This window comes from Prionailurus viverrinus, chromosome E2 (genome assembly GCF_022837055.1).
Source record: "Prionailurus viverrinus isolate Anna chromosome E2, UM_Priviv_1.0, whole genome shotgun sequence".
NCBI classification, from domain to species: Eukaryota; Metazoa; Chordata; class Mammalia; order Carnivora; family Felidae; genus Prionailurus; species Prionailurus viverrinus.
Window position 1 is genome coordinate 55,909,650 of NC_062575.1, and position 11,837 is coordinate 55,921,486.

The window sequence follows — 11,837 nt, forward strand, 5'->3', positions numbered from 1 at the left end:
TGTTTTTTTTTTTTTTTTTGTAATATTTTTTAATGTTTTATTTTTGAGAGAGAGAGACAGACAGACAGACAGACAGCACGAGTCGGGGAGGGGCAGAGAGAGTGGGAGACACAGAATCCAGAGCAGGCTCCAGGGTCCGAACTGTCAGCACACAGCGGGATGCAGGGTTCAAACCCACAAACTGTATGATCATGACCTGAGCTGAAGTCGGATGCTTAACCAACTGAGCCACCCAGGCACCCCGAGCATGAGATTCTTGATCTCAGGGTCGTAAGTTCAAGCTCCACCTTAGGTGTAGAGATTACTAAAAAAAAAAAAAAAAAAAAAAAAAAAAAATTAATAAACTTTAAAAAATAAAAAATATCTTCTTCTTTTTTTTTTTAATTTTTTTTTCAACGTTTATTTATTTTTGGGACAGAGAGAGACAGAGCATGAACGGGGGAGGGGCAGAGAGAGAGGGAGTCACAGAATCGGAAACAGGCTCCAGGCTCTGAGCTGTCAGCACAGAGCCCGACGCGGGGCTCGAACTCACGGACCGCGAGATCGTGACCTGGCTGAAGTCGGATGCTTAACCGACTGCGCCACCCAGGCGCCCCAAAAATATCTTCTTTTGCTCAAGTGGGCCTTTGAACATAGAAAAGCTTTTTTGCCATTTTGTTTGAATGCAGTTCCAAAACCTATTGTATGTCATGAGATTGATTTTGGCTGAAGAAGAACCATAACAGTGTAGCCCACCACCTTTCTGCTTATGGCCGGTAATTGTTCACCTGGTACTGAGCTCCAGTCACTTTAGACACACAGCTAAAGAGTGTGAACACATCATAATACGCTTGCAATTTCTAATTCCCTCATAGCCTTCTCCATTTTCGTTCCATTATCAATGACCACACTGCTTTTCCATTCCACATATATTTCATAAACCATATTCACTGTCTTATTAACTATGTATAAGACCTAGAAATATCTCAGCAATCAAGTAGAAACAGGGTTAAGTTCATTATAAATCAGGGACAGCTGGGTGGCTCGGTCAGTTAAGCATCTGACTCGATTTCAGCTCAGGTCATGATGTCACGGTTCGTGACATCAAGTCCCACATCTTGCTCTGTGCTGACAGTTCAGAGCCTGCTTGGGATTCTCTCTCCCTCTCTCTCTGCCCCTTCCCCCGCTTGTGCATGCACATGTGCTCTCTTCCTCTCTCTCTCAAAATAAATAAATTTAAAAATTTTTCATTACAGGGGCGCCTGGGTGGCGCAGTCGGTTAAGCGTCCGACTTCAGCCAGGTCACGATCTCGCGGTCTGGGAGTTCGAGCCCCGCGTCGGGCTCTGGGCTGATGGCTCGGAGCCTGGAGCCTCTTTCCGATTCTGTGTCTCCCTCTCTCTCTGCCCCTCCCCCGTTCATGCTCTGTCTCTCTCTGTCCCAAAAATAAAAAAAAAAAAATTTTTTTCATTACAAATCAGATAAAAAGATACCTGATGGTTTCTTCATATCCAAATGTTCCATGTACAAGATACGGAAGTAATACACACAGGAAGTCTGTACACAGCTTAATAAGATCCAGACAATTTTTCAAACTATGTTTTCTAGAAAGAACTTGTGGGACTAATAGCTTGGGAAAATTTTGAAAATCATATATTTTCCACTTCTGAAAAGTTGACAGTATTTTGCAGTCAACTTGGCAGCTTTGATGTAAGCTTTTGGCCTTAATAGGCTCAAAACTTAGATAGGCACTTGTATCTATATAAATTATCCTTCCAAAATATTCTTTTACTTTATTAAAAAAAATTTTTAATGTTTGTTTTTGAGAGAGACAGAGAGAGAGAGAGAGAGAGAGAGAGTGCAAACAGGGGAGAGGCAGAAAGAGAGGGAGACACAGAATCTGAAACAGGCTCCAGGCTCTGAGCTGTCAGCACAGAGCCTGACGTGGGGCTTGAACTCGGGAACAGCGAGATCATGACCTGAACCAAAGTTGGATGCTTAACCGACTGAGCCACCCAGACACCCCTCAAAAGTATTCTTATAAAATATGTTGTTTTGATGTTTGATTGGTAAGAACAACATGTATTCAGCGGATCTAATTTTCTAACACTTTCCTATTTTCCTCATGCTCTTTGCATTCACTATTATTTCTGGATCAAAGGTGATTTATCATACAAGTTGTTGTACATAATTTTAGAGAGTTTTATTTCCACTTCAAGAAATTTAAGTCAGCAAAGCTGTCCAACTTTTAAAATTCATCCTCACAAATGTGAAGGGATACTTTTACCATTTATTTATTTATTTTTAACTTTTTATTTCATTATAATTTTTTAATGTTTATTTATTTTGAGAGAGAGAGAGGGAGAATCCCAAGCAAGCTCTGTGCTGCCAGTGCAGAGTCCAACATGGGGCTCGATCCCACAAACTGTGAGATCATGACCTGAGCTGCAATCAAGAGTTGGATGCTTACCTGTCTGAGCCACTCAGAAGCCCCTATTTTTTATCTTTTTTAAGTAGGCTTCATGCCCAGTGTGGAGCCCAACACAGGGCCTGAACTCAAAACCCTGAGATCAAGACCTGAGCCAAGATCAAGAGTTGGACACTTAATCGACTGAGCCACCCAGGCACCCCTAAAGTAATACTTTTTAAAAATACAATTAGGGGCGCCTGGGTGGTGCAGTCGGTTGAGCGTCCGACTTCAGCCAGGTCACGATCTCACAGTCCGTGGGTTCGAGCCCCGCGTCGGGCTCTGGGCTGATGGCTCAGAGCCTGGAGCCTGTTTCTGATTCTGTGTCTCCCTCTCTCTCTGCCCCTCCCTGTCTCTCTCTGTCCCAAAAATAAATAAACATTGAAAAAAAAATATTTAAAAATACAATTAAATAACTAAAAAATCAAATATAGTTATTAAAGATTATTTTTAATAGTATGAATGGTAGAATACAAAACAATTCTACAAAGAAGGCTGCCTGCCATAGAAATGATCTCTGAATTTCCATTCGATCTGATCTTTGCTGTTTTGCCTCACGTTATTTATTCTTCACATTTTTACAGGAATTTGTCCATTGCAAGAGGAGAAAACTGTCTTCCTAATGGTATCTGAATGAAGCACCTTTAATATTCACACCAACACTCACTCTCCTTCCTGATTTACATAATTACACGGAAGCTCTCAAAATTTGTTTGGGGCATGTAAAAGGCATCCTATAATGGACAGACTTCCCCTCCAGGACACTGCTGAGGGTGTTGAGGTCTTGAAGATGAGTGCCCGTCCCAGAGACTGCCCTCAGAGGAAAAGGGCTGCCTTGCCCACTCCCTTGCCCTCGGTCACAGCCCCTCCCTAGGGGCAGCCCACATCCAATGCCAGGTCAAGGTGTAATACGAAGACTTGGTCCTCTTGCCTCTTGAGACACATGCCTGGGGGGCATTCAGCTCTAGCTGCCTGTGGGACTGGATGAGGTATCCTAGTTCAGCTTCTTCCTCTCCCTGCCCCCCTTTACGCTGCTGAACCTGACAGCGCTCCCCAGTTAATATCCTAAACCCTAATTTCTTTTTCAGAGTCCCTTTCCTGAAAACCCAACCTACAGCCTGCAATCATCATTAATTATTTCAGCGTCTTACTCCTGTAATTATGTAATTACTCATGCGCGCACATATACACACACTTCAACTGACAGATAAAATTTTGACTTTGAATGCACACACAAGGTTTTCACTCCCCTTACACCAGGATGCTTAAATTTAAAAGTGGCTATTATGATCTTAGGAGCGCCTGGGTGGCTCAGTTGGTTGAGCGTCTGACCCTTGATTTCGGCTCAGGTCATGATCTCACGGTTTGTGAGTTCGAGCCCCACGTCGGGCTCTGTGCTGACAGCTCAGAGCCTGGAGCCTACTTCAGATTCTGTGTCTCCCTCACGCTCTGTCCCTTCCCTGCTCGCATTGTGTCTCTCTCTCAAAAATAAATAAACATTAAAAAAAAAAAAAAAGATACCAGTCATTGGATTTAAGGCTCACTCTACTCTAGTATGATCTCATCTTAATTTGATTACATCTTAAAGACCCCCAAATCAGGTCACATTCACAGGTACTGGGAGTTAAGAATTCAACATAGGGGTGGGTGGCACATAATTCAACCCATGACAGATACCATATGTAATTCAGGGTGAAGAGGTGCCTGGGGCGTGGACAAGAAGGAAGGAGTCGAGAAAAGACAAGCTAGGGGCGCCTGGGTGGCTCGGGTGGTTAAGGGTGTGACTTGGGCTCAGGTCATGATCTCCCGGTTCATGAATTCAAGCCCCAAATCCGGCTCTGCGCTGAGCCACAGATCCTGCTTCGGATCCTCGGCCTCTCCCTCTCTCTGCCCCTACCCTACTTGTGCTCATTCGCTCTCTTTCTCAAAAATAAATAAACGTTGGGGCGCCTGGGTGGCGCAGTCGGTTAAGCGTCCGACTTCAGCCAGGTCACGATCTCGCGGTCTGTGAGTTCGAGCCCCGCGTCGGGCTCTGGGCTGATGGCTCGGAGCCTGGAGCCTCTTTCCGATTCTGTGTCTCCCTCTCTCTCTGCCCCTCCCCCGTTCATGCTCTGTCTCTCTCTGTCCCAAAAATAAATAAAAAACGTTGAGGGGCGCCTGGGTGGCGCAGTTGGTTGAGCGTCCAACTTCAGCCAGGTCACGATCTCGCGGTCCGGGAGTTCGAGCCCCGCGTCGGGCTCTGGGCTGATGGCTCAGAGCCTGGAGCCTGTTTCTGATTCTGTGTCTCCCTCTCTCTCTGCCCCTCGCCCGTTCATGCTCTGTCTCTCTCTGTCCCAAAAATAAATAAACGTTGCAAAAAAAATTAAAAAAAAAAAAAAACGTTGAAAAAAAATTAAAAAAAAAATAAAATAAACATTAAAAAAAAAAAATAAAGACCTTAAAAAAAAAGCAAGCAAAGGAAAAAGAAAGAGGAGGGAGAGGAGGAAGAATGTAGTAAACAATATTTCCATAAGTATAAATTGTCCTGTTTCTAGAAAATGCTGTGCATGTTTATGTAGAAATTAGACTAAAGATCTAGCTTTCTATTTTTTGTGGGAATAATAACAACAGATAATCCTATCTGTGGCTTACTAGGAGCCAGACACTGTTTTAAGCACTTTATACATATTAACTCCTGTAATCCTCATATCTCAACCCTGTGATGTAGGTACTATTAATTATCATACCCATTTCACTGATGCCAAAATTGAGGCCTAAAAAGACACAGCTAAGAAAATGGTTGAGCCAGGATTCAGCCTGGCTTCAGAATCTGTGCTCTTAAACACTTTGCTATATACAATATAATTCTGTTCTTGGAAAACAAAAACACTACATGTGTGTACAAATGCTTGTATACTTGGAGTGCCTGGGTGGCTCAGTTGCGGTTCGTGGGTTCAAGCCCTGGGTCAGGCTCTGTGCTGCTAGCACAGAGCCTGGAGCCTGCCTCAGATTCTGTGTCTCCCTCTCTCGCCTCCCCGAGGCGCGCTCTGTCTCTCTCTCTCCCAAAAACAAATAACGTTAAAGAAAATTTTTTTTAATGCTTGTATATTTTATAAGACCAAATAAATAAAAAATAAATAACAAAACGAGGCGTCAAAATAAAAAAGTAAAGAGGTGCTTGGCTGCCTCAGTCAGTGGAGCATGTAACTCTTTATCTCAGGGTTATGAGTCTTAAAATCCTCTAAAAAAATTTTTTTTTAAGATTAAAAAGTAAAAGCTTGGATTCTAATCAGTTCTGTTTCAGGGTCGGGGGGGACACAAATGAATGTTCTGATTGGTCTGTGTTGGGTCAAATGCCCAGACCACATGTTTTGCGGAATGGAAGTTGCATTAGTCCCAGAACATTCTCAGTAGAGTCACATGGGTGGATTTCGTACACCAAAGAGGCTCTATTACCAGAGGAAGCGGAAGTAGATGGCCTCTGAGGGGCTTGGAAAACCACCCATCCACGCCAGTCTCCTTGAACCTCAGAACCACCCTCCCTACCTTAAAGAGATGCAAAAAAAAACAGGGTAGCTGGAGGTCCTTCACTATTTGGATGAACAGAAGGCATGGCCCTAAGGGGAAGAAACAGGCTGCGGAGAAACTCTCCCTTCAAAATCCCTCCCATGTTTCCTACCCTCCGCCCAGGAAAGGGTTAATAAAGGGACAAAGCTTTGTGTTCTCTGCACCTGCCACACAGACACACAGACACACACACACACACACACACACACACACACACACACACAGAAAAGGTGCCCCTGTCCCCAAGTCCTACGAGGGGCAAGTGCCCATCTGGGATAACTTAATGGTGCAACGGGAGCTTGTGTTGCATTTGGATCATCTGGTATTTTGGTTGCTCTGCCAGCCTGAGGATTATCGCACCTGTGGGGATTAAGTGGTGCTGTAGGATTATCTTGAGTTTGGAGTTTAACCCCCACGTGGAAGGATTTTCTGGCGGTACTGTAGGATTATCTCGGGTTTGGGTTTGATCCCTCATATGGAAGGATTCTCTGCTACTTTGATGTTCTTCATGACCTGGTGCCTTCTTTTCTACAGTATTAATCAGTGAATTATTGACTCAGACCTACTTCAAGACAGGTATCTTCATGGCTAATAGTTCCTGTTCTGGGATCGTGGGGATGTATTTGTGATGGGTGGGATGGTTCTATTTTCCATTGGCACACTGTTCCAAGGGATAACAATTATGGCAGAACTTGTATCTCAGGAGTTGGTGGGAATGGTGGGCCCTGTATCTTAGGGGTATAGGAATTATAGATGTTGGGTCTCAGGGACTGAAAAGAACAACAATATTTGTATGCCAATGTCTGATGAAAATGGTGGCCTTGGTGTCTCCAGGGTTGATGGGAAAGGTAGATCCAGGGTCTCAGGGGCTGATGGGAAGGTGGGTCCTGAGTCCCAGGGGCTGTGGGAAGGGTGGGTCATGACAGGGATTCGTTGGAATGGTGGGTCCTGAGTCTCAGGGATTAGTGGGAACGGGTCAGCTGAGTCTTAGGTGCCAAGGGAGTCGAAAAGTCTATATCAGAGAATGATGGAAACAGTCGGTCCTGTGACTCACTAACCAGTGAGAATGTAGGCCTTATGTTTTAGGAACTAACGGGAATTATGTATGTTCTTTTACCCCAGAGGCTTAAGCAAGTCCCAAGCCAACCCAACCCATAAAGCTGTTTGTTATTCATCTATCCCTCCATTTCGTTAGCAAACCCTTTCCTGGGCCCCTGCTATGAGCCACACCCTATGCTGGGTGATAGTGAGGACACAGAGATGACTCAGGCCTAGATGGTTCCCTCAGTGAATTCCCAGAGCCAGACCCAGACACCGAGAATCACAACATGACAGGATCAGAGCCAGGAAAAGGAGACAGCAGGGTGGTGCAGTTACTGTCCTGTCCAGACTATAGGGCATCTGGGGTAAATGTAGAGTGACAGTAATTCTGGATACCAAATCAAGGTGTAGGGCCTGACAGAATGTCCTTTTTCTCCCATGTGAATTCGTGTGCATGACAGGAGCCAAATACTAATCCCAAGTAAGCTGCATATTTTTGCAGAGGCAGCTCACCTCCAAAGGAGAGGCATGGACCGTGGAGCCAGAGAGACCAGGGTTCAAGTCCTGTCAGTGCCATTCACTTTGGAGGTTGGCTAACTCCCTGTTCAGAACTTCAGTTCCCTCATCCTTACACAGAGATAAAACAATTCCAATAGTAAGACTGCTCTGAGGGGCGCCTGGGTGGCTCAGCTGGTTGAGCGTCCAACTCTTGGTTTCAGCTTAGGTCACGATGAGATCAATCCCCACATAGGGCTCTGTGCTGACAGCCTGGAGCCTGCTTGGGATTTTCTCTCTCCTGCTCTCTGCCCCTCCTCCCCTCGCCTCCCACGCTCTCTCTCTAAATCAAAAATATTTAGGGGCGCCTGGGTGGCTCAGTCGGTTGAGCGTCCGACTTCAGCTCAGGTCATGATCTCACGGTTCGTGGGTTTGAGCCCCGCGTCAGGCTCTGGGCTGATGGCTCAGAGCCTGAAGCCTGCTTCCAATTCTGTGTCTCCCTCTCTCTCTACCCCTCCCCCATTCATGCCCTGTCTCTCTCTGTCTCAAAAATAAACATTTAAAAAAATTTTTAAAAAATATTTAAAAATATTAAATAAAATATTAATTTTAAATTTAAAATATTAATAAATTTAATTTTAATTATATTTAAATTTAAATAAAATTTAAATCTAAAATATTAATATTAAATAAAATAAATAAAATAATTTTAAAAATATTTTAAAAATAGTAAGATTGCTGTGATGACTGGATGATCTGATTTATAACAAATACCCAGCCCAGGTCCCACCCCAAACTAGACACTCAGCAAAGGGTATGTGTTGTCATTACCATTATTCCTATCGTTAGTAATTAAAAACAAAATTTAAAAGACTTTGAAGTCAGTATCCAATATCTGAGTTCAGAGGCTTAAGAGCATCGGAAGAAATCAGTAAAAAATAAAAATAAAAATAAAAAACAAATGGGGCTCCTGGGCGGCTCAATCCGTTAGGCATCCAACTCTTGATTTCGGTTTGGGTCATGGTATCAGGGTTCCTGAGCTTCGCACGGAATCTGGCAATGTGCCAATGGTGTGGAGCCTGCTTGGGATTCTCTCTCTCTGCTCCTCCCCAGTTCCTGTGCATGCGTGCTCTCTCTCAAAATAATTAAACATTTTTTAAAAGAAGTAATTTGCATATGCATAAGCATTAGTTTCTGTATGCAAGAAAACAAATCTCCCAATTGCCTGAGTTAAGTATGGATAATGTATGCAATGGAGTACTATATAGCCCCTAAAATGGAGGAGTTGGGTCTATAAGCATGGATAGCGGAGGCTCTTCAAGACGCAGTGTTAAAAAAGCAAAGTGTAGGACAATGTGATCCCAGCTGGGGACAAAAAAAAGAGAAAGGGGTGGCATAATATATGTGCATAGATATATAGAATTCGGCTGAAAAGATGCACAAGAAATTGGTAAGCCTAAGCTATCTCCAGCAAGTACTGGGTGTCTGGGGGGCAGGGTGGAAGGCAAACGCATTTTTCACTGTTGGAGCCCTAGAATCACATACCCACCGCTGCCTGAATGTGTTCCCTAAACGTCCCCTGACCCAAACGCCCACAAAGTTCCAAGCTGCGCATAGCACCTATCCTCCCCAGTTCCCTCTTCCTCCTGGTTCCCATTTGGGAACAACTTCTGTCCCCTCAGTTCCTGGGCCAGACTCCTGGTGGCTGTATCTTCTTCACGTCTTCCCCTCCCCATCACGCCCACAGTCGGTCAGTGCCCAGTCCCTCCGGCCGGCACACATTCTCTGCCCCACCCTCTCCTTTCTGTCCGCAGGGTCCCAGCCCCAGCCCGGGCATCCGCCCCCTCCACCCATCCCCCACAGGGCCCCAGAGGGGTCTCTCTGACGTCCAGACCTGACTACCACCCTCCACGGCTCCCGGTCACCCCCAGGAGAAAGTTCCCAGCCTGGCCTTCAAAACGCTCTCGAGCCTGGCCCCGCCCACCGCCTCAGCCGCATCTTCGGAGCTCCTCGGCTCCTGTCCTCTAAGGCTCCAGGCGGACTTGACTGCTTTGCGGTCCTCCCGGAATCGCCCCCGGTTCCCTGCCTTAGAGCCTCTGCCAGGAACGTCCTTGCTGCGGCCAGCCCCCCTCTCGGCCATCCAGATCTAACTTCTCCCGGTTCTCGGAGGTCCCTTCGGCTGTCTCCAGCCGAAAGGGCTCCTTCCTCCCCTGGGCTCGCACAGCCGCTGGCCTCTGGCTCTGTCATACCCCGATCGCCCTGCATTGGAACTGTCTGCGTCTGGGGCTGTCTCCTCCATCAGACTGTGAGCTCCGTCTGCAAGGGCAGCTATGGGTCTGATTCACCTTTGGGGCCCCAGCGCGGGGGGCGGGGGGTGGCGAAGCGGAGGGAGGGGAAGGAGGCTGGGAGGGCAGGAAGGGGGGAGAGCGAGGAGGGGAGCAGACCCCGCTGGTGCGGGGGGGGGGGGGGGAGAGGAAGAGGAGAGACACAGAGACGGAGAGACCGGGAGGAGAATGCACCGCGCAGGAGGCGGCGACCGCGGCGACAAGGCGAGGGCGCAGAGGTGGAGGGCGCGGGAGAAAGCGGAGAGGGGAGAGCCCGGCCGGCCGCAGGAGGCGGAGGGAGGGAGAAGTGGAGCGCGGCGCCCCGCCGCCCCGGCCCCTTTTGTCCCTTCCCTCCGCCCTGCGTCACGCTCCCGGCCGGCCTCCCCGCGCGCTCCCTCCCCCGCCCGCGCCTCCTCCCCGGGGCTGGATGGAATTTTTTCCCCTGGACCGGGGCCAGCTCCGGGGCCGGGGGAGGCAGGCCGGGCCCGGCCGGCGGCGGGGAGGGGCCGGGGCGGGGGCGCCCGGGGAGGGGGCCGGCCCGCGGGGTCCCGGGCGGAGACGCGGACCGGAGGGAGTCGGGAGGAGGGAAGGAGGATGGCGGGGCCGCCGGGAGGAAGGGGAGAGGCCGTCGGGCGGCGGAGGCGGGGAGAGGATGGAGAGCGGGCGGCGGCGGCGGGCCCGGCGCGGCGCGGCCTGGGGGCTGGCCGGGGAGCCCCTGCCCTCCGACGCGGGAGCGGCGGAGCCGTGAGTCTGCGGAAAGCGGGCGGGGGGTGGGGCGGCGGGGGGCGGGGGTAGGGCGCTGGGGCCCGGACCTGGGGTCCCAGGGGGAGGAGGCCGCGGCGGCCTGGGTTTCTGGGTTCTTGGAGGAGGAGGGGGCTGGGGACCCAGACTCCTGAATCCTCGGAGGAGGGGGCTGGGGGCCTGGATTCCGGGGTCCGGAGGAGGAGAGGGCGGGGAACGCCTCCCGGATTCCAGAGGAGGAGGGAGCTGGGGCCGAGGTAGCTGGACGCGGAGGCTGGAGGACACTGGGGCAAGATGCCCGCCCGAGCCCTCCGGGGAGGTGGAGGGAGAGAGGTTGGCTTTGGAGGTGCCTCTGGCAGCGGAAGGGTTAACGTCTGGCTGGAGGGGAGGGGGAGGGGCAGGGAAGGGGCTGCGGGGCTTTGAGGGGTCAAGGGTGAGCCGTGCGAGGTGGGGGCGGAGGAGGGGGGGGAGGTTGTCTGGGCTGCCAGACAGGCCAGGGTCAGCGGCGGGGGCAGGGGATGTCTGGCGGAGGAGAGGCCCAGCATCCAGGCTCCCTTGGGGACCTGGGATTCCAGGCCTCAGCCCCCTCCTCCTTCAGACCTGGGAGTCCGCAACCCAGCCCCCTCCCCCAGAATCCGAACCCTTAGCCCTCTTTACCCCCGGACCCGAGAGAGACTGGGCCTCGGGCCTCTTTTTCCCTCAGACCTGGGAGTCCACAGCCCAGCCCCCACCCTTCACAAAAACGGCGGAGTCCGGGCCCCTTGCCCCTTCCTCCCCCGAACCCAGGCATCCCCACCTCCTCTTTAAGCCCCAGCTGGATCCCAGCTCTCTGGGGGTTAAGGGGGCGGGGCCAGCCGGTTGCCATGGTGCCAGACTGTTTGGGTCTGCTCTCTGACCCTTGGGGGCTCCCCAGGGTCTGCAGAGAGGGGGAGGGGGACCCAGACCTGAGGGAAGTCCAGCGCCAACCCCCTCCCCAAATCGGGCCTATGGGCCCAGGGAGTTCGTGTCTCCATCAGCGCCGTGTCCGGTGACCTTGAACAAGTCCTGACGGTTTTCTCTGCGTCTCAGTTTCCCCAAGGAGAAATTTTGGGGGGGAGTGGGGAGATGCTCGGGTCCTGCAAATCTTTAAGATTCTCAGCTCCCCTCTCACCCCCTCCTCAGGCCCCAGGCAGCCCCGGGGCATGCTGGGAACCCGGCCTGGGCTCTGGGCCAGGTTGTGGGGGGGCGGGGGCAGCCTCCTCCCTTC